A 20,762-nucleotide genomic window follows, 5' to 3' on the forward strand; every position below is an offset into this window, starting at 1 on the left:
CGAAGTAAGACTGGGAGCTCAGTGAGCCTCTCATGTGGTGCCAGGGCAGTCAGGTCTCTATGCACGTGGTGAGAGGGAGCCCGTCATTGTTCTCGAGTCATGGTAGGGGAATTGGGCCTGAAAACGTGTTAAAGAAGGACTCTCGAGGTCTTTCTTGGGTTGCAGCAGGAAACCCTGGGTTCCATCGACTTGTGCCAGTGACCTCAGGAAGCTTCTGAGCGTGCCTCTGAGAAGTCAGGGTCACTGTGGAGTTGGGAGGGGCCTCTCGGAACTCCACTGGGTTTGGTGCAATGGAAGAGGGCCTAATGACAAGTTGAGGCAGGAACCACAGGGTTCCTCTCCTGGCTTCGAATGCACCGGATCTGACTCGGATCGCAGAGTCCCTGCAGAGTTGGGACAGGAGAGTCAGGCCTCGTCTTGTGTGGAGGAATGGAACTCCGCTTGACTCTCGCGTTGTTCATGGGGTGACAGGCCACTTGTCGATTTGTATGTGGAACTTGCGGGTTTTTCTGGACGATGCACTGGGGTGTCACTGCCCCTTCGTGTTGTGCCTTGTTCCACAGGATTGCCTTCGAGTTGGGTTCTGCCATCGGGTTCTTATCAAGAGCGGACCAGGGAATTGGGGTCTTTTGGCATGTCGCACCACCCACGAGGCTATGTCTCGAATTTCCTCGTGAGACTGGCCTCATCTTGATGTGCGCCAGGAAGGTCGGGAACGCCTTCCAGACAAAGCAGGGGAATCGAACCTCCTGTCGCGATCAAGAGGGGAGAAGAGTCTCAGATGAAGTGGTGCCGGGAACCTCGGTGTTCTCCTCAAGTGAGACTGGTATGTCGGGGAACTTTTGGGGTCGCATCAAGGGTTCCAAATAACTTTTCGCTCTTCAATACGGAACGTGGGACTTCTCTTGAGACGCTGTAGCGGGCAAGGGCCTCATCTTTCGATGACGGGGGAACCACGTGGTTTTTCTTGAGTTGGGGCGGGATTCTCGAGTTACAACCGGGAATTCAGGCTTCCTCTTCAACTGGCCTAGGGAAGTCCAGTTTTCATTCGAATTGTGAGTTAGAACTGGGGATTGCTCTCGAGACACTGCAGGGCCAAATAGACCTCATCTAGGCTTGTGTCCAGGACCTAATGTTCCTCTGCTGGGGCGAAAGCGATCTCAGCATTGCATTCTCGACTCACCCGGGGAGTCAGGCCTCGTCTCGAGGGGAAGCCAAGGACACCGCTCTCCTGTCTCTCCAAGTCGCGACGGGTATATCTTGGAGCTCACTGTGTGGCCTAAAATGAGTCAAGCCTCCTGTGAAGTTTGGAGAGAGGACTCAGGATTGCTCTCCAGGCCATACAGCAAAAGAAGGCCCTCATCTCGTGAGGACTGGGGCGTCTCGTGGGTATTCTCGAGCTGCGGCTCCAGTGTGGTGTTGCTCACGAGGTATAATGGGAGCTCAGGGAGCCTCTCCTGTGGCGCCAGGGAAGTCAGGTTTCTATGCGCGTGGCTAGGGGGAGCGCGTCATTGCTCTCGAGTCATGGTAGGGGAATCGCACCTCAAGACGCGTTGAAGAAGGACTCTCGAGGTCTTTTACGGGTTGGGGCAGGAAACCCTTGGTTCCCTCGACTTGTGCCGGTGATCTCAGGAAGGTCTAAGGGTGCCTCTGAGAAGTCAGGGATACTGTGCAGTTGGGAGGGGTCTCTCGGGACTCCACTGGGTTCGGTGCAATGGAAGAGGGCCTCATCTCGAGTGGAGGCAGGAAACTCATGTTTCCTCTCCTGACTTCCCCTGGGCCAGATCTGACTCGGATCGCAGTTTTGCTGCAGAGTTCGAACAGGAGAGTCAGGCCTCGTCTTGTGTGGAGGAATGGAACTCTGCTTGCCTCTCCAGTTGTTCACGGGGTGACAGGTCACTTCTCGAGCTGTGTGTGGTACCTGCGGGTTTCTCCGGACGATACCCAGGGGTGTCAGTGCCCCTAAGTGTTGTGCCTTCATCAAAAGGGTTATCTTCAAAGAGGTGTCCGGGCATCAGGATCTTATGAAGAGCGGACCGGGAAATCGGGGTCTTTCGGCATGTGTCACCATCCAAGTGGCTATGTCTCGAATATCCTCGTGAGACCGGCCTCATCCTGAGATGCACCGGGAAAGGCGGGAACCCCTTCAAGACAAAACAGGGGAATCGACCCTCCTGTCGCGATCAGGAGGGGAGAAGGGGCCCAGATGTGGTGGTGCCGGGAACCTCGGTGTTCTCCTCGAGTCAGACTGGTGTGTCGAGGAACTTTTGAGGGCGCATCAAGGGTGCCAATACCGTTTCGCACTTCAAGACGGAACGTGGGACTTCTCTTGAGACGCTGTAGGGGGCAAGGGCCTCATCTTGGGATGACGGGGGAACCACGTGGCGTTTCTCGAGTTGTGGCGGGATTCTCGAGTTTCGACGGGGAATACAGTCTTCCTCATGTGTTGGGCCAGGGAAGTCCTATCTTCCATTCGAGTTTAAAGGGAGAGCTGGGGATTGCTCTCGAGTCACTGCAGGGCAAAATAGACCTAATCTAGGCTTGTGTCCAGGACTTAATGCTCGTCCCTAGGGGCGACAGGGATCTTGGGGTTGCATACCAGACTCACCCGGGGAATCAGGCCTCGTCTCGAGGGGAAGCAAAGAACTCCGCTGTCCTTTTGAGTCGCGATGGGTATCTCTTGGAGCCCACTGTGTGCCCTAAAGGGAGTCAAGCCTCCTGTGGTGTTTGGATAGAGGACTCGGGATTCCTGTCCAGGCCATGCAGGAAAAGAAGGCCCTCATCTCGCGATGATGGCGGCGTCTCGTGGGTTTTCTGGACTGCCGCGCTAGTGCCGGGTTTCTGACGAGGTACGAGAGGGAGCTCAGGGAGCCTCTCGTGTGGCGCCAGGGAAGTCAGGTCCCCATGAGATGGCTAGGGGGAGCTCGTCATTGCTCTCGAGTCATGGTAGGGTAATCGGGCCTCAAGACGGGTTGAAGAAGGACTCTCGAGGTCTTTCTCGGGTCACTGCATAAAACCCAGGGTTCCCTTGACTTGTGCCTGCGACCTCAGGGAGCTTCTCAGAGTGCCTCTGAGAAGTCAGGGATACTGTGCAGTTTGGAGGGGCCTCTCGAGACTCCTCTGCATTTGGTGGAATGTAAGAGGGACTCATCTCGAGTTGAAGCAGGAACCTCAGTGTTCCTCTCCATTTCTGACTCAGATCGCAAGGTCCCTGCATGTTGGTACAGGAGAGTCAGGTCTCGTCTTTTCTGGAGGATGGGACTCCTCTTGCCTCTCGAGTTGTTCTCGAGATGACAGGCCACTTGTCGAGCTGTGTGTGTAACCTGCCCGTTTTTCCAGATGATGCACAGGTGTGTTAGTGCCCCTTCGTGTTGTACCTTCATACTCAAGGCTGCCTTCCAAGAGGTGTCCAAGCATCGGATTCTTATCAAGAGCAGACCGGGAAATTGGAGTCTTTCAGCAAGTGGCACCACCCACAAAGCTACGTATCGAATTTCCCCATGAGACCGGCCTCATCCTGAGTTGTGCAGGGAAGGTCGGGCCCCCTTGCAGACAAAGCAGGGGAATCGACCCACCGGTCACGATCAGGAGGGGAGAAGGGGCTTAAATGAAGTGGTGCCGGGAACCTCGGTGTTCCCCTTGAGTGAGACCGGCGTGTTGGGGGACTTTTGGGGTCGCATCAAGGGTGCCAAGTACCGTTTCGCATTTCAAGACGGAACCTGGGACATCTTTTGAAACGCTGTAGCGGGCAAGGGCCTCATCTTGCGATGACGGGAGAACCACGTGGTTTTGCTCGAGTTGCGGCGGGATTCTCGAGTTATGACCGGGAATTTAGGCTTCCTTTTGTTGGCCTTGAAATCCAATCTTCCTTTCGGGTTGCGAGGGGGAGCTGGGGATTGCGCTAGAGTCACTGCAGGGCAAAAGAGACCTAATCTAGGCTTGTGTCCAGGATCTAACGTTGCTCTCCAGGGGCGACAGGGATCTCGGGTTTGCATTCCAGACTCATCCGGGGAGTCAGTTCTCACCTCGAGGGTAAGCAAAGAATTCCGCTCTCGTCTCGAGTCGCGATGGGTATCTCTTGGAGCCCACTGTGTGTACTAAAGGGAGTCAAGCCTCCTGTGGAGTTTGGAGAGAGGACTCGGGATTGGACTCCAGGCCATGCAGGAAAAGAAGGCCCTCATCTCGAGATGACGGTGGCGTCTCGTGGGTTTTCTCGAGCTGCGGCGCCAGTGTGGGGTGTCTCATGAAGTACCACGGGGATCTCAGGGAGCCTCTTGTATGGCGCCAGGAAAATCCAGTATTCCATTCGAGTTGCAAGTTAGAACTGGGGTTTGCTCTCCAGTCACTGCAGGGCAAAATAGACCTCATCTACGCTTGTGTCCAGGACCTAGTGTTCCACTACTGGGCCAACAGGGATCTCAGGGTTGCATTCTCGACTCACCCGGGGAGTCAGGCCTCGTCTTGAGGGGAAAAAAAGGACTCCGCTCTCCTGTCGAGTCGCGACAGGTATCTCTTGGAGCCCACTGCGTGGCGTAAAGGGAGTGAAGCCTCCTATGGAGTTTGGAGAGATGACTCGGGATTGTTTTCCTGGCCATGCAGGAAAAAAGGCCCTCATCTCGCGATGACGGGGGCATCTCGTGGGTTTTCTCCAGCTGCGGCGCCAGTATCAGATTTCTCACGAGGTATGACGGGGAGCTCAGAGAGCCTCTCGTGTGGTACTAGGGACGTCAGGTCTCCGTGCGTGTGGTGAAGGGGAGTGCGTGATTGCTCTCGAGTCATAGTAGGCGAATCGGGCCTCAAGACGCATTGAAGAAGGACTCTTGAGGTCTTTCTCGGGTTGCGGCAGGGAACCCTGGGTTCCCTTGATTTGTGTCGGTGACCTCAGGCAACTTCTAAGGGTGCCTCTGAGAAGTCAGGCACACTGTGGATTTGGGAGGGGCCTTTCGTTACTCAACTGGGTTTGGTGCAATCGAAGAGGGCCTCATCTCGAATGGAGGCAGGAACCTCAGGGGTCCTCTCCATATCTGACTCGGGTCGCAGGGTACCTGCAGAGTATGGACAAGAGAGTCACGCCTCGTCTTCTGTGGAGGAATGGATTTCCCCTTGCCTTTCGAGTTGTTCACGGAGTGACAGGCCACTTGTTGAGCTGAGTGTGGAACCTGCGGGTTTTTCTGGACGATGCACGGGGGTGTCAGTGCCCCTTCGTGTTGTGCCTTCATCCACAGGGTTGCCTTCAAAGAGGTTTCCGGGCATCGGGTTCTTTTCAAGAGCGTACCGGAAAATTGGGGTCTTTCAGCATGTGGTACCACCCACGAGGCTACGTCTCGAATTTCCTCGGGAGACCGGCCTCATCCTGAGGTGCACCAGGAAGCTCGGGAACCCCTTGCAGACAAAGCAGGGGAATCGACCCACCGGTCGCAATCAGAAGGGGAGAAGGGGCTCAGATGAAGTGGTGCCGGGAACCTCGGTGGTCCCCTCGAGTGAGACCAGTATGTCACGGCACTTTTGAGGTCGCATCAAGGGTGCCAAGTACAGTTTCGCACTTCAAGACGGAACGTGGGAATTCTCTGGAGATGCTGTAGCGGGCAAGGGCCTCATATTGCGATGACGAGGGAAACGTGGTTTTTCTCGAGTTGAGGCGGGATTCTCGAGTTACAATGGGGAATTCAGGCTTCCTCTTGTGTTGGCCCAGGAAGTCCAATCTTCCATTCAACTTGTCAGAGAGAGCTGGGGGTTGCTCTCGAGTCACTTCAGGGCAAAGAGTCCTCATCTAGGCTTGGGTCCAGGACGTAATGTCCCTCTCCAGGGGCGACAGGGATATCGGGGTCGCATTCCAGTCTCACCCGGTGGGTCACGCCTCGTCTCGAGTGGAAGCAAAGGACTCCACTATCCTCTCGAGTCGCGACGTGTAACTCTTGGAGCCCAATGAGTGGCCTAAAGGGAGTCAAGCGTCCTGTGTAGCTTGGACAGAAGGTTCACGCTTGATCTGCATACCATGCAGTTAAAGATGGCCCTCCTCTCGTGATGACGGGGGCGTCTCATGGGTTTTCTCGAGCTGCGGCACCAGTGTGGGGTTTCTCACGAGATATGATGGGGAGTTCAGGGAGCCTCTCGTGCGGCGCCAGAGAAGCCTGACTCCATGCGTGTGGCCAGGCAGATCGCGTCATTGCTCTCGAGTCATGGGAGGGACTAGGGCCTCAAGAGGCAATTAAGAAGGACTCTCAAGGTCTTTCTTGGGTTGGGGCGAGAAACACTCGTTTCCATCGACCTCTAAGGGGACCTTAGGGAACTTCCCAGGTGCCTCTGAGAGGTGAGGGATACTGAGGAGTTAGAGGGGCCTCTCGGGACTCCACTAGGTTTGACGAAATGAAAGAGGGCCTCATCTCGATTGGAGGCAGGAACCTCAGGCTTCCTCTCCATTTCTGACTCCGACCGCAGGGTCCCTGCAGAGTTGGGACAGGAGAGTCAGGCCTCGTCTTGTCTGAGTAACGGAACTCTGCTTGCCTCTCGAGTCGTTCAGGGGGTCTCAGGGCCCTTGACAAGCTGTTAGTGGAACCTGCGGGTGTTTCCAGAAGATGCATGGGGGTGTCAGTGCCCCTTCGTTTTGTGCCTTCCCCCACAGGGTTTCCTTCAAAGAGGTGTCCGGGCATCGGGTTCATTTCAAGAGCTGACCGGGAAATCGGGGTCATTCGGCATGTGGCACCACCCACGTGGCTCATCTCGAATTTCCTCGTGAGACCAGCATCATCCTGAGGAGCGCCGGGAAGGCCGGGAACCCCTTCCACACAAAGTAGGGGAATCGATTCTCCTGTCGCGATCAGGAGGGGAGATGGGGCTCAGATGAAGTGGTGCCGGGACCCTCGGTGTTCCACTCGAGGGAACCCGGCGATTCAGGGAACTTTAGGGGTCGCATCAAGGGAGCCAAGTACCGTTTCCCACTTCAGGACGGAACATGGGACTTCCCTGGAGACGCTATAGAGGGCAAGGGCCTCATCCTGTGAAGACGTTGGAACCACGTCGTTTTTCTCGAGTTGCATCGGGATTCTCGAAAACGACAGGAATTTCAGGCTTCCTCTTGGGTTGGCCCTGGGAAGCCCAATCTTCAATTCGAGTTGCGATGGAAAGCTGGGGGTTCTGCTCGAGTCACTACAGGGCCAAAGAGACCTCATCGAGGCGTGTGTCCAGGACCTAATATTCCTCCCAAGGGAAGACAGGGATCACGGGTTTCCATTCCAGACTCCCCCGGGGGGTCAGGACTCGCCTGGAGGGGAAGCAAAGGACTCCGCTTTCCTCTCAAGTCGCGACACGGTTCTCTTGGAGCCCACTGAGTGGACTCAAGGGTGTCGAGCCTCCTCTTCAGTTTGGAGAGAGGACCCGGGATTGCTCTCCAGGCCAGGCAGGAAAAGAAGGCCCTCATCTCGCGATGACGGGGGCGTCTCATGGGTTTCCTCAGGCTGCTGCGCTCATGGAGGTTTTCTCACGAGGCACGACGAGGACCTCAGGGAGCCTCTCGTGCGGCGCCAGGGAAGTCAGGTCCCCATGCGCATGGCGAGGGGGAGCTGGTCATCACTCTCGAGTCATGGGAAACGGCTAGGTCCTCAAGAGGCGTTGAAGAAGGACTCTCGAGGTCTTTCTTGGGTTGTGGCGGGAAACCCTCGTTTCCCTCGACTTCTGCACGGGACCTTAGTGAACTTCCCACGGTGCCTCTGAGAGGTGAGGGATGCTGTGTAGTTGGCAGGGCCTCTCGGGACTCTGCTGGGTTCGGCGCAATGGAAGAGGGCCTCATCTCGAGGGGAGGCATGAATCTCAGGCTTCCTCTCGGTTTCGGACTCCGACTGCACGGTCCCTGCAGGGTTGGGACAGGAGAGTCATGCCTCGTCTTGTCTGAGGAATGGAATTCTGGTTGCCTCTCGAGTTGTTCCAGGAGTCTCAGGCCCCTTGTCGAGCTGTGTGTAGACCCTGCGGGTTTTCCCGAATGATGCATGGGGGTGTCACTGCCCCTTCGTGTTATGCCTTCACTCACAGGGTTGCCTTCGAAGACGTGTCCGGGCATCGGGTTCTTATAAAGAGCAGACCGGAAAATCGGAGTCGTTCGGCACGTGGCACCTCACACGTGGCTAGTCTCCAATTTCCTCCTGAGACCGGCCTCATCCTGAGGTGCACCAGGAAGGCCGGGAACCCCTTCCAGACAAAGCAGGGGAATCGACTCTCCTGTCGTGATCAGGAGGGGAGAAGGGGCTCAGATGAAGTGGTGCCGGGACCCTCGGTGTTCCCCTCGAGGGAACCCAGCGTGTCGGGGAACTTTTGCGGTCGCATCAAGGGTGTCAAGTACCGTTTCACCCTTCAGGGCGGAACATGGGACTTCCCTGGAGACACCGGGAACTTCGGTGTTCCCCTGCAGTGAGACCGGTATGTTGGGGAACTTTGGGGTCGCATCAAGGGTGCCAAGTAGCATTTCGAACTTTAAGATGGAACGTGGGACTTCTCTTGAGACTCTAGCTGGCAAGGGCCTCATATTGCGATGAAGGGGGAACCACATAGTTTTTAAGACTTGAGGCTGAATTCTCGAATTACGATGGGAAATTCAGACTTCCTCTTGTGTTGACCGTGGGAAGACCAATCTTCCATTCAAATTGTGAGGGAGAGATGGAGGTTGCTCTCGAGTCACTGTAGGGCAAAATAGACCTCATCTAGGCTTGTGTCTAGGACATAATGTTCCACTCCAGGGGTGACATGGATCTCGGGGTTGCATTCCAAACTCACCCGGGGAGTCAGGCCTCGTCTCCAGGGAAGCAAAGGACTCCGCTCTCCTCTCGAGTCGCACCGGGTATTTCTTGGACCCAACTGAGTGGCCTAAAGGGAGTCAATACTCCTGTGAAGTTTGGAGAGAGGACCAGGAATTGCTCTCCAGGTCAGGCAGGAAAAGAAGGCCCCCATCTCTCCTTGACGGGGGCATCTTGTGGTTTTTCTCGAACTGCGGCGCCAGTGTGGGTTTTCTCACGAGGTACGATGGGGTACTCAGGGAGCCTCTTGTGTGGTACTATGGAAGTCAGTTTTCCTGCTTGTGGCGAGGGGAGCGCGTCCTTGCTCTGGAGTCATGGTAGGGGAATCGGGCATCAAGAGACGTTGAAAAAGGACTCTCCAAGTCTTTCTCGGGTTACTTCAGGAAACTCTGGGTTCCCTCGACTTGTGCCAGTGACCTCAGGTAGCTTCTCAGGGAGCCTCTGAGAATTCAGGGATACTGTGGTGTTGGGAGGGGCCTCTCGGGACACCACTGAGTTTGGTTCAATGGAAGAGGGCCTCTTCTCTAGTTGAGGCAGGAACCTCAGGGTTCCTCTCCATTTCTGACTCCAATTGCAGGGTCCCTGAAGAGTTGGGACAGGAGAGTAAGGCCTCGTCATGTGTGAAGGAATGCAACTTCACTTGCCTCTCGAGTTGTTCACGGGGTGACAGTCCACATTTGGAGCTGTGAGTGGAATCTGCGGGTTTTTCCAGACGATGCATGGGGATGTCAGTGTCCCTTCGTGTTGTGCCTTCATCCACAGGGTTGCCTTCGAAGAGATGTCCGGGCATCAGGTTCTTATCTAGAGTGGACCGGGAATTCGGGATCTTTCAGCATATGGCACCAACCATGAGGCTACTTTTCGAATTTCCTCATGAGACCGGCCTCATCTGGAGGTTCGCGGGGAACGTCGGGAACCCCTTGCAGACAAAACATGGGAATCAACCCTTCTGGCGCGAGCAGGAGGGGTGAAGGGGCTCACAGGAAGTGGTGCCGTGAACTTTGGTGTTTCCCTCGAGTGAGACCGGTATGTCAGGGAACTTTGGGGGTCGCATCAAGGGTGCCAAGTACCGTTTTGTACTTCAGGATGGAACGTGGGACTTCTCTTGATACGCTGTAGCGGCCAAGGGGCTCATCTTGCGATGACGGGGGAGCCACGTGGTTTTTCTCGAGTTGCGGCGGGATTCTCGAGTTACGACGGGGATTTCAGGCTTCCTCTTGTGTTGGGCCAGGGAAGTCCAATCATCCATTCGAGTTGCGAGGGAGAGCTGGGGGTTGCGCTCGAGTCACGTCAGGGCAAAGGAGACCTCATCTAGGCTTGTGTCCAGGACCTAATGTTCCTCTCCAAGGGCCACAGGGATCTCAGGTTTGCATTCCAGACTCACCCAGGGAGTCAGGCCTCATGTCGAAGGGAAGCAAAGGACTCCGCTCTCCTTTCGAGTCGCGACGGGCACCTCTTGGAGCCCACTTTGTGGCCTAAAGGGAGTCAAGCCTCCTGTGAAGTTTGGAGAGAGGACTTGGGACTGCTCTCCAGGCCATGCAGGAAAAGATGGCCCTCATCTCGCGATGACGGAGGGATCTTGTGGGTTTTCTCGAGCTGCGGCGCCAGTGTGGGGTTTCACACGAGGTACGACGGGGAGCTCAGGGAGCCTCTCGTGTGGCGCCAGGGAAGTCAGGTCTCCATGTGCGTGGCGAGGGGGAGCGCATTATTGCTCTCGAGCTATGGTAGGGGAATCTGACCCCAAGACACATTGAAGAAGGACTCTCGAGGTCTTTCTTCGGTTGTGGCAGGAAACCCTTATTTCCCTCGACTTTTGCCGGTGGCCTCAAGGAGCTTCTCAGAATGCCTATGAGAAGTCAGGGATATTGTGGAGATGGGAGGGGCCTCTCGGGACTCCACTGGGTTTGTTTTAATGGAAGAGGGTCTCATCTCGGGTTGAGGCAGGAACCTCAGGTTTCCTCTCCATTTCTGACTCAGATCGAAGCGTGCCTGCAGAGTTGGGATTGGATACTCAGGCCTCGTCTTGTCTGAGGAAGGGAACTCCGCTTTCCTCTCTCATTGTTTAAGGGGTGACAGGCCAGTTGTGGAGCTGTATGTGGATCCTGCGGGGTTTTCCGGACCATGAACAGGGTTGCCAGTGCCCCCTCGTGTAGTGCCTTCATCCACAGGGTTGCCTTAGAAGAGGTGTCCGGGCATCGGGTTCTTATCAAAAGCAAGACCGAGAAATCGGGGTCTTTTGGCACGTGGCACCAACACGAGGCTACGTCTCGAATTTCTTCGTGAGACTGGCCTCATCCTGAGGTGCGCCATGAAGGTCGGGAACCCCTTCTAGACAAAGCAGGGGGATCGACCTTCCTGCCGTGATCAGGAGCGGAGAAGGGGCTCAAATGAAGTGGTGCCAGGAACTTCGGTGTTCCCTTGGAGTGAGACCGGTATATTGGGGAACTTTTGGGGTCGCATCAAGGGTGCCAAGTAGCATTTCGAACTTTATGACGAAACATGGGACTTCTCTTGAGACTCTGTAGCGGGCAAAGGCCTCTTATTGCGATGAATGGGGAACCACGTGGTTTTTAAGAGTTGCGGTGGGATTCTCGACTTACAACGGGAAATTCAGACTTCCTCTTGTGTTGGCCCAATGAAGACCAATCTTCCATTCGAATTGCGAGGGAGAGATGGGTGTTGCTCTCGAGTCACTGTAGGGCAAAATAGACCTCATCTAGGCTTTTGTCCAGGACATAATGTTCCTCTCCAGGGGCAACAGGGATCTCGGGGTTGCATTCCAGACTCACCCGAGGTAAGGCCTCGTCTCAAGGGGAAACAAAGTACTCTGCTCTCCTCTCAAGTCGCGACAGGTATCTCTTGGAGCCCATTGAGTGGCCTAAAGGGAGTAAAGCCTCCTGTGAAGTTTGGAGAAAAGACCAGGGATTGCTCTCCAGGTCAGGCAGGAAAAGAAGTCCCCAATCTCGCGATGACGGTGGGTTTTCCTGAGCTGCGGCGCCAGTGTGGGGTTTCTCACGAGGTATGACGGGGAGCTCAGGGAGCCTCTCATGTGGCGCCAGGGAAGTCAGGTGTCCATGCGCATGGCGAGGGGGAGCGTGTCATTGCTCTCGAGTCATGGTAGGGGAATCCGTCCTCAAGACGCGTTGAAGAAGGACTCTTGAGGTCTTTCTCGGGTTGCGGCAGGATACCCTGTGTTCCCTCGACTTGTGCCGGTGACCTCAGGGAGTTGCTCAGGGTGCCTCTGAGAAGACACTGATACTGTGGAGTTAGGAGGGGCCTCTAGGGACTCCACTGGGTGTGGTATAATACAAGAGGGCCTCATCTCGTGTTGAGGAAGGAACCTCAGGGTTCCTCTCCATTTCAGACTCCGATCTCAGGATTCCTGCAGAGTTGGGACAGGAGAGTCAGGCCTCGTATTCTGTGGAGAAATGAAACTTAGCTTGCCTCTCGAGTTGTTCACGAGGTAACAGGTCACTTGTCGAGCTGTAGGTGGAACCTGCAGAATTTTCCAAAAGATGCACGGGTGTTCAGGGTCCCTCCTTGTTGTGCCTTCATCCTACGGGATGCATTCCAAGAAGTGTACGGGCATCGGGTTCTTATTAATAGCTGACCGGGAAATGGGGTCTTTCCGCATGTGGCACCACCCACGAGGCTACATCTCCAATTTCCTCGTGAGACAGGCCTCATCCTGATGTGCGCTGGGAAGATCGGTAACCCCTTCCACACAAAGCAGGAGAAAAGACACTCCTGTTGCAATCAGGAGGGGAGAAGGGGCTCAAATGAGGTGGTGCGGGGAACATGGGTGTTACCCTCGAGTGAGGCCTGTAAGTTGGGGAACTTTGGGGGTGCCATCATGGCTGCCAAGCACCGTTTTGCACTTCAGTAGGAACGTGGGACTTCTTTTGAGACGCTGTGGCGGGCAAGGGCCTCATGCTGCGAAGACGATGGAACCACGTGGTTTTTCTCGAGTTGCGGCGGGATTCTCGAGTTACGACGGGGATCTCAGCCTTCCCCTTGGGTTGGCCCTGGGAAGCCCAATCTTCCCCTCGGGTTGCGAGGGAAAGCTGGGGGTTGCGCTCGAGTCACTGCAGGGCCGAAGAGACCTCACCTAGGCGTGTGTCCGGGACCTAATATTCCTCTGCAGGGAAGGCAGGGATCTCGGGGTTGCATTCCAGGCTCCCCCGAGGAGTCAGGCCTCGTCTCGAGGGGAAGCCAAGGACTCCGCTCTCCTCTCGAGTCGCGACGCGGGTCTCTTGGAGCCCCCTGAACGGCCTCAAGGGAGTCCAGCCTCCTCTTCCGTTTGGAGAGAGGACCCGGGATTGCTCTCCAGGCCATGCAGGAAAAGAAGGCCCTCAGCTCGCGAGGACGGGGGCATCTCAGGGGTTTCCTCGAGCTGCGGCGCCCGTGGGGGTTTTCTCCCGAGGCACGACGAGGATCTCAGGGAGCCTCTCGTGCGGCGCCAGGGAAGTCAGGTCTCCATGCGTGTGGCGAGGGGGAGCGAGTCATGGCTCTCGAGTCACGGGAGGGGACTAGGGCCTCGAGACGCGTTGAAGAAGGACTCTCGAGGTCTTTCTCGGGGGGCGGCGGGAAACCCTCGTGTCCCTCGCCTTCTGCCGGGGACCTTAGGGAACTTGCCAGGGTGCCTCTGAGAGGCGAGGGATCCTGTGGAGGTGGCGGGGCCCCTCGGGACTCCGCTGGGTCTGGCACAACGGAAGAGGGCCTCACCTCGAGGGGAGGCAGGAACCTCAGGCTTCCTCTCCGTTTCGGACTCCGACCGCAGGGTCCCTGCAGAGTTGGGACAGGAGAGTCAGGCCTCGTCTTGTCTGAGGAAGGGAACCCCGCTGGCCTCTCGAGTTGCTCAGGGGGTCTCAGGCCCCTCGTTGAGCTGTGTGTGGAACCCGCGGGTCTTTGCGGACGATGCACGGGGATGGCAGTGCCCTTTCGTGTTGTGCCTTCACCCACAGGGTTGCCTTCAAAGAGGGGTCCGGGCCTCGGGTCCTTCTCAACAGCGGACCTGGGGAATCGGGGCGTTCGGCATGTGGCACCACCCACGTGGCTCGTCTCGAATTTCCTCGTGAGACCGGCCTCATCCTGAGGTGCGCCGGGAAGGCCGGGAACACCTTCCAGACCACGCAGGGGAATCGCCTCTCCTGTCGCCATCAGCAGGGGAGAAGGGGCTCAGAGGAAGCGGTGCCGGGACCCTCGGTGTTCCCCTCGGGGGAACCGGGTGTGTCGGGGGACTTTTGGGGGTCGCAGGAAGGCTGTCAGGGACCGTTTCGCCCTTCAGAGCAGAACAGGGGACTTCCCTTGAGACGCCGTCGCGGGCAAGGGCCTCATTTTGCCAAGAGGTGGGAACCACGTGGTTTTTCTCGAGGTGCGGCGGGATTCTCGAGTTACGACGGGGATCTCAGCCTTCCCCTTGGGTTGGCCCTGGGAAGCCCAATCTTCCCCTCGGGTTGCGAGGGAAAGCTGGGGGTTGTGCTCGAGTCACTGCAGGGCCGAAGAGACCTCACCTAGGCGTGTGTCCGGGACCTAATATTCCTCTCCAGGGAAGGCAGGGATCTCGGGGTTGCATTCCAGGCTCCCCCGGGGAGTCAGGCCTCGTCTCGAGGGGAAGCCAAGCACTCCGCTCTCCTCTCGAGTCGCGACGCGGGTCTCTTGGAGCCCCCTGAGCGGCCTCAAGGGAGTCCAGCCTCCTCTTCACTTTTGAGAGAGGACTCGTGATTACTCTCCAGGCCAGGCAGGAAAAGAAGGCCCTCATCTCGCGAGGACGGGGGCATCTCAGGGGTTTCCTCGAGCTGCGGCACCCGTGGGGGTTTTCTCCCGAGGCACGACGAGGATCTCAGGGAGCCTCTCGTGCGGCGCCAGGGAAGTCTTGTCTCCATGCACGTGGCGAGAAGGAGCGCGTCATTGTTCTCGAGTCATGGGAGGGGACTAGGGCCTCGAGACGCGTTGAAGAAGGACTCTCGATGTCTTTCTCGGGTTGCAGCGGGAAACCCTCTTTTCCCCCGACTTCTGCCGGGGACCTGAGGAAACTTCCCAGGGTGCCTCTGAGAGGTGAGGGACGCTGTGGATTTGGCGGGGCCTCTCGGGACTCCACTGGGTTTGTCGCAATGGAAGAGGGCCTCATCTCGAGTGGAGGCAGGAACCTCAGGCTTCCTCTCCAATTCTGACTCTGATCGTAGTGTCCCTGCAGAGTTGGGACAGGAGAGTCAGGCTATGTCTTTTCTGAGGAATGGAACTCCGCTTGCCTCTCGATTTGTTCATGGGGTTTCAGGCCCCTTGTCAAACTGTGTGTAGAATCTGCAGTTTTTTCCAGACGATGCATGGGGGTGTCAGTGACCCTTCCTTTTGTGTCTTCATCCACAGGGTTGCCTTCGAAGAGGTGTCCGGGCATCGTGTTCTTATGAAGAGCAGCCTGGGAAATCGGGGTCGTTCAGCATTTGGCACCACCCACGTGGCTAGTCTCGAATTTCCTCATGAAACCGGCCTCATCCTGAGGTGTGCCGCGAAGGTCATGAAACCCTTCCAGACAAAGCAGAGGAATCGACCCTCCTGTGGCGATCAGGAGTGGAGAAGTGGCTCAGATGAAATGCTGCTGGGAACCTCGGTGTTTCCCTCAAGTGAGACAGGTATGTCGGGTAACTTTTGGGGTCGCATAACGCGTTCCAAGTACCGTTTCGCTCTTCAAATTGGAACGTTGGACTTCTCTTGGGGTGCTCCAGCGGGCAAGGGCCTCATCTTGGAATGACTGGGGAACCACTTGGTTTTTCTCTAGTTGCGGTGGGATATTTGAGTTACCACGGGGAATTCATGCTTCCTCTTGTGTTGGCCCACAAAAGTCTTATCTTCCATTCGAGATTCGAGGAAGAGCTGGAGGTGCGCTCTAGTCACTGAAGGCAAAAGAGACCCCAGCAAGGCTTGTGTGCAGGACCTAATGTTCATGTCAAGGGGCGACAGGAATCTCGGGGTTGCATTCCAGACTCACCCTGGAGTCAGGCCTCGTCTCGAGGGGAAGCAAAGGACTCTGCTCTCCTCTCGAGTCGGACGGGTATGTCTTGGAGCCCACTGAGTGGCTTAAAGGGAGTCAAACCTCCTCTGGTGTTTGGAGGGAGGACACGGGATTGCTCTCCAGGCAATGCAGGAAATGAAGGTCCTCATCTCGAGATGACGGTGGCGTCTCGTGGGTTTTCTCGAGCTGCGGCGCCAGTGTGGGGTGTCTCATGAAGTACCACGGGGATCTCAGGGAGCCTCTTGTATGGCACCAGGAAAATCCAGTATTCCATTCGAGTTGCAAGTTAGAACTGGGGATTGCTCTCCAGTCACTGCAGGGCAAAATAGACCTCATCTACGCTTGTGTCCAGGACCTAGTGTTCCACTACTGGGCCAACAGGGATCTCAGGGTTGCATTCTCGACTCACCCGGAGAGTCAGGCCTCGTCTTGAGGGGAAAAAAAGGACTCCGCTCTCCTGTCGAGTCGCGACGGGTATCTCTTGGAGCCCACTGCGTGGCGTATAGGGAGTGAAGCCTCCTATGGAGTTTGGAGATGACTCGGGATTGTTTTCCTGGCCATGCAGGAAAAAAGGCCCTCATCTCGCGATGATGGGGGCATCTCGTGGGTTTTCTCCAGCTGCGGCGCCAGTATCAGATTTCTCACGAGGTACAACGGGGAGCTCAGAGAGCCTCTCGTGTGGTGCTAGGGACGTCAGGTCTCCGTGCGTGTGGTGAAGGGGAGTGCGTGATTGCGCTCGAGTCATAGTAGGCGAATCGGGCCTCAAGACGCATTGAAGAAGGACTCTTGAGGTCTTTCTCGGGTTGCGGCAGGGAACCCTGGGTTCCCTTGATTTGTGTCGGTGACCTCAGGCAACTTCTAAGGGTGCCTCTGAGAAGTCAGGGACACTGTGGATTTGGGAGGGGCCTTTCGTTACTCAACTGGGTTTGGTGCAATCGAAGAGGGCCTCATCTCGAATGGAGGCAGGAACCTCAGGGGTCCTCTCCATATGTGACTCGGGTCGCAGGGTACCTGCAGAGTATGGACAAGAGAGTCACGCCTCGTCTTCTGTGGAGGAATGGATTTCCCCTTGCCTTTCGAGTTGTTCACGGAGTGACAGGCCACTTGTTGAGCTGAGTGTGGAACCTGCGGGTTTTTCCGGACGATGCATGGGGGTGTCAGTGCCCCTTCGTGTTGTGCCTTCCCCCACAGGGTTTCCTTCAAAGAGGTGTCCGGGCATCGGGTTCATTTCAAGAGCGGACCGGGAGATCGGGGTCATTCGGCATGTGGCACCACCCACGTGGCTCATCTCGAATTTCCTCGTGAGACCAGCATCATCCTGAGGTGCGCCGGGAAGGCCGGGAACCCCTTCCACACAAAGTAGGGGAATCGATTCTCCTGTCGCGATCAGGAGGGGAGATGGGGCTCAGATGAAGTGGTGCCGGGACCCTCGGTGTTCCACTCGAGGGAACCCGGCGTTTCAGGGAACTTTAGGGGTCGCATCAAGGGAGCCAAGTACCGTTTCCCACTTCAGGATGGAACATGGGACTTCCCTGGAGACGCTGTAGCGGGCAAGGGCCTCATCCTGTGAAGACGTTGGAACCACGTCGTTTTTCTCGAGTTGCATCGGGATTCTCGAAAACGACAGGAATTTCAGGCTTCCTCTTGGGTTGGCCCTGGGAAGCCCAATCTTCAATTCGAGTTGCGATGGAAAGGGGGGGTTCTGCTCGAGTCACTACAGGGCCAAAGAGACTTCATCGAAGCGTGTGTCCAGGACCTAATATTCCTCTCAAGGGAAGACAGGGATCACGGGTTTCCATTCCAGACTCCCCCGGGGGGTCAGGACTCGCCTGGAGGGGAAGCAAAGGACTCCGCTTTCCTCTCAAGTCACGACACGGATCTCTTGGAGCCCACTGAGTGGACTCAAGGGTGTCGAGCCTCCTCTTCAGTTTGGAGAGAGGACTCGGGATTGCTCTCCAGGCCAGGCAGGAAAAGAAGGCCCTCATCTCGCGATGACGGGGGCATCTCATGGGTTTCCTCAGGCTGCTGCGCCCATTGGAGTTTTCTCACGAGGCACGACGAGGACCTCAGGGAGCCTCTCGTGCGGCGCCAGGGAAGTCAGGTCTCCATGCGCATGGCGAGGGGGAGCTGGTCATCACTCTCGAGTCATGGGAAGCGGCTAGGTCCTCAAGAGGCGTTGAAGAAGGACTCTCGAGGTCTTTCTCGGGTTGCGGCGGGAAACCCTCGTTTCCCTCGACTTTTGCAGGGGACCTTAGTGAACTTCCCACGGTGCCTCTGAGAGGTGAGGGATGCTGTGTAGTTGGCAGGGCCTCTCGGGACTCTGCTGGGTTCGGCGCAATGGAAGAGGGCCTCATCTCGAGGGGAGGCAGGAACCTCAGGCCTCCTCTCGGTTTCGGACTCCGACTGCACGGTCCCTGCAGGGTTGGGACAGGAGAGTCATGCCTCGTCTTGTCTGAGGAATGGAATTCTGGTTGCCTCTCGAGTTGTTCCGGGAGTCTCAGGCCCCTTGTCGAGCTGTGTGTAGACCCTGCGGGTTTTTCCGGATGATGCACGGGGGTGTCAGTGCCCCTTCGTGTTGTGCCTTCACCCACAGGGTTGCCTTCGAAGACGTGTCCGGGCATCGGGTTCTTATCAAGAGCGGACCGGAAAATCGGAGTCGTTCGGCACGTGGCACCTCACACGTGGCTAGTCTCGAATTTCCTCCTGAGACCGGCCTCATCCTGAGGTGCGCCAGGAAGGCCGGGAACCCCTTCCAGACAAAGCAGGGGAATCGACTCTCCTGTCGCGATCAGGAGGGGAGAAGGGGCTCAGATGAAGTGGTGCCGGGACCCTCGGTGTTCCCCTCGAGGGAACCCAGCGTGTCGGGGAACTTTTGCGGTCGCATCAAGGGTGTCAAGTACCGTTTTGCACTTCAGGGCGGAACATGGGACTTCCCTGGAGACACCGGGAACTTCGGTGTTCCCCTGGAGTGAGACCGGTATGTTGGGGAACTTTGGGGTCGCATCAAGGGTGCCAAGTAGCATTTCGAACTTTAAGATGGAACGTGGAACTTCTCTTGAGACTCTGTAGCGGGCAAAGGCCTCTTATTGCGATGAATGGGGAACCACATGGTTTTTAAGACTTGAGGCTGAATTCTCGAATTACGATGGGAAATTCAGACTTCCTCTTGTGTTGACCGTGGGAAGACCAATCTTCCATTCAAATTGTGAGGGAGAGATGGAGGTTGCTCTCGAGTCACTGTAGGGCAAAATAGACCTCATCTAGGCTTGTGTCTAGGACATAATGTTCCACTCCAGGGGTGACATGGATCTCGGGGTTGCATTCCAAACTCACCCGGGGAGTCAGGCCTCGTCTCCAGGGAAGCAAAGGACTCCGCTCTCCTCTCGAGTCGCACCGGGTATTTCTTGGACCCAACTGAGTGGCCTAAAGGGAGTCAATACTCCTGTGAAGTTTGGAGAGAGGACCAGGAATTGCTCTCCAGGTCAGGCAGGAAAAGAAGGCCCCAATCTCTCCTTGACGGGGGCATCTTGTGGTTTTTCTCGAACTGCGGCGCCAGTGTGGGTTTTCTCACGAGGTACGATGGAGTACTCAGGGAGCCTCTTGTGTGGTAGTAGGGAAGTCAGTTTTCCTGCTTGTGGCAAGGGGAGCGCGTCCTTGCTCTGGAGTCATGGTAGGGGAATCGGGCATCAAGAGACGTTGAAAAAGGACTCTCCAAGTCTTTCTTGGGTTACTTCAGGAAACTCTGGGTTCCCTCGACTTGTGCCAGTGACCTCAGGTAGCTTCTCAGGGAGCCTCTGAGAATTCAGGGATACTGTGGTGTTGGGAGGGGCCTCTCGGGACACCACTGAGTTTGGTTCAATGGAAGAGGGCCTCTTCTCTAGTTGAGGCAGGAACCTCAGGGTTCCTCTCCATTTCTGACTCCAATTGCAGGGTCCCTGAAGAGTTGGGACAGGAGAGTAAGGCCTCGTCATGTGTGAAGGAATGCAACTTCACTTGCCTCTCGAGTTGTTCACGGGGTGACAGTCCACATTTGGAGCTGTGAGTGGAATCTGCGGGTTTTTCCAGACGATGCATGGGGATGTCAGTGTCCCTTCGTGTTGTGCCTTCATCCACAGGGTTGCCTTCGAAGAGATGTCCGGGCGTCAGGTTCTTATCTAGAGTGGACCGGGAATTCGGGATCTTTCAGCATATGGCACCAACCATGAGGCTACTTTTCGAATTTCCTCATGAGACCGGCCTCATCCGGAGGTTCGCGGGGAACGTCGGGAACCCCTTGCAGACAAAACATGGGAATCGACCCTTCTGTCGCGATCAGGAGGGGTGAAGGGGCTCACAGGAAGTGCTGCCGTGAACTTTGGTGTTTCCCTCGAGTGAGACCGGTATGTCAGGGAACTTTGGGGGTCGCATCAAGGGTGCCAAGTACCGTTTTGTACTTCAGGATGGAACGTGGGACTTCTCTTGATACGCTGTAGCGGCCAAGGGGCTCATCTTGCGATGACGGGGGAGCCACGTGGTTTTTCTCGAGATGCGGCGGGATTCTCGAGTTACGACGGGGATTTCAGGCTTCCTCTTGTGTTGGGCCAGGGAAGTCCAATCATCCATTCGAGTTGCGAGGGAGAGCTGGGGGTTGCGCTCGAGTCACGTCAGGGCAAAGGAGACCTCATCTAGGCTTGTGTCCAGGACCTAATGTTCCTCTCCAAGGGCCACAGGGATCTCAGGTTTGCATTCCAGACTCACCCAGGGAGTCAGGCCTCATGTCGAAGGGAAGCAAAGGACTCCGCTCTCCTTTCGAGTCGCGATGGGCACCTCTTGGAGCCCACTTTGTGGCCTAAAGGGAGTCAAGCCTCCTGTGAAGTTTGGAGAGAGGACTTGGGACTGCTCTCCAGGCCATGCAGGAAAAGATGGCCCTCATCTCGCGATGACGGAGGGATCTTGTGGGTTTTCTCGAGCTGCGGCGCCAGTGTGGG

This window comes from Bubalus kerabau, unplaced genomic scaffold (assembly GCF_029407905.1).
Source record: "Bubalus kerabau isolate K-KA32 ecotype Philippines breed swamp buffalo unplaced genomic scaffold, PCC_UOA_SB_1v2 scaffold_27, whole genome shotgun sequence".
NCBI classification, from domain to species: domain Eukaryota; kingdom Metazoa; phylum Chordata; class Mammalia; order Artiodactyla; family Bovidae; genus Bubalus; species Bubalus kerabau.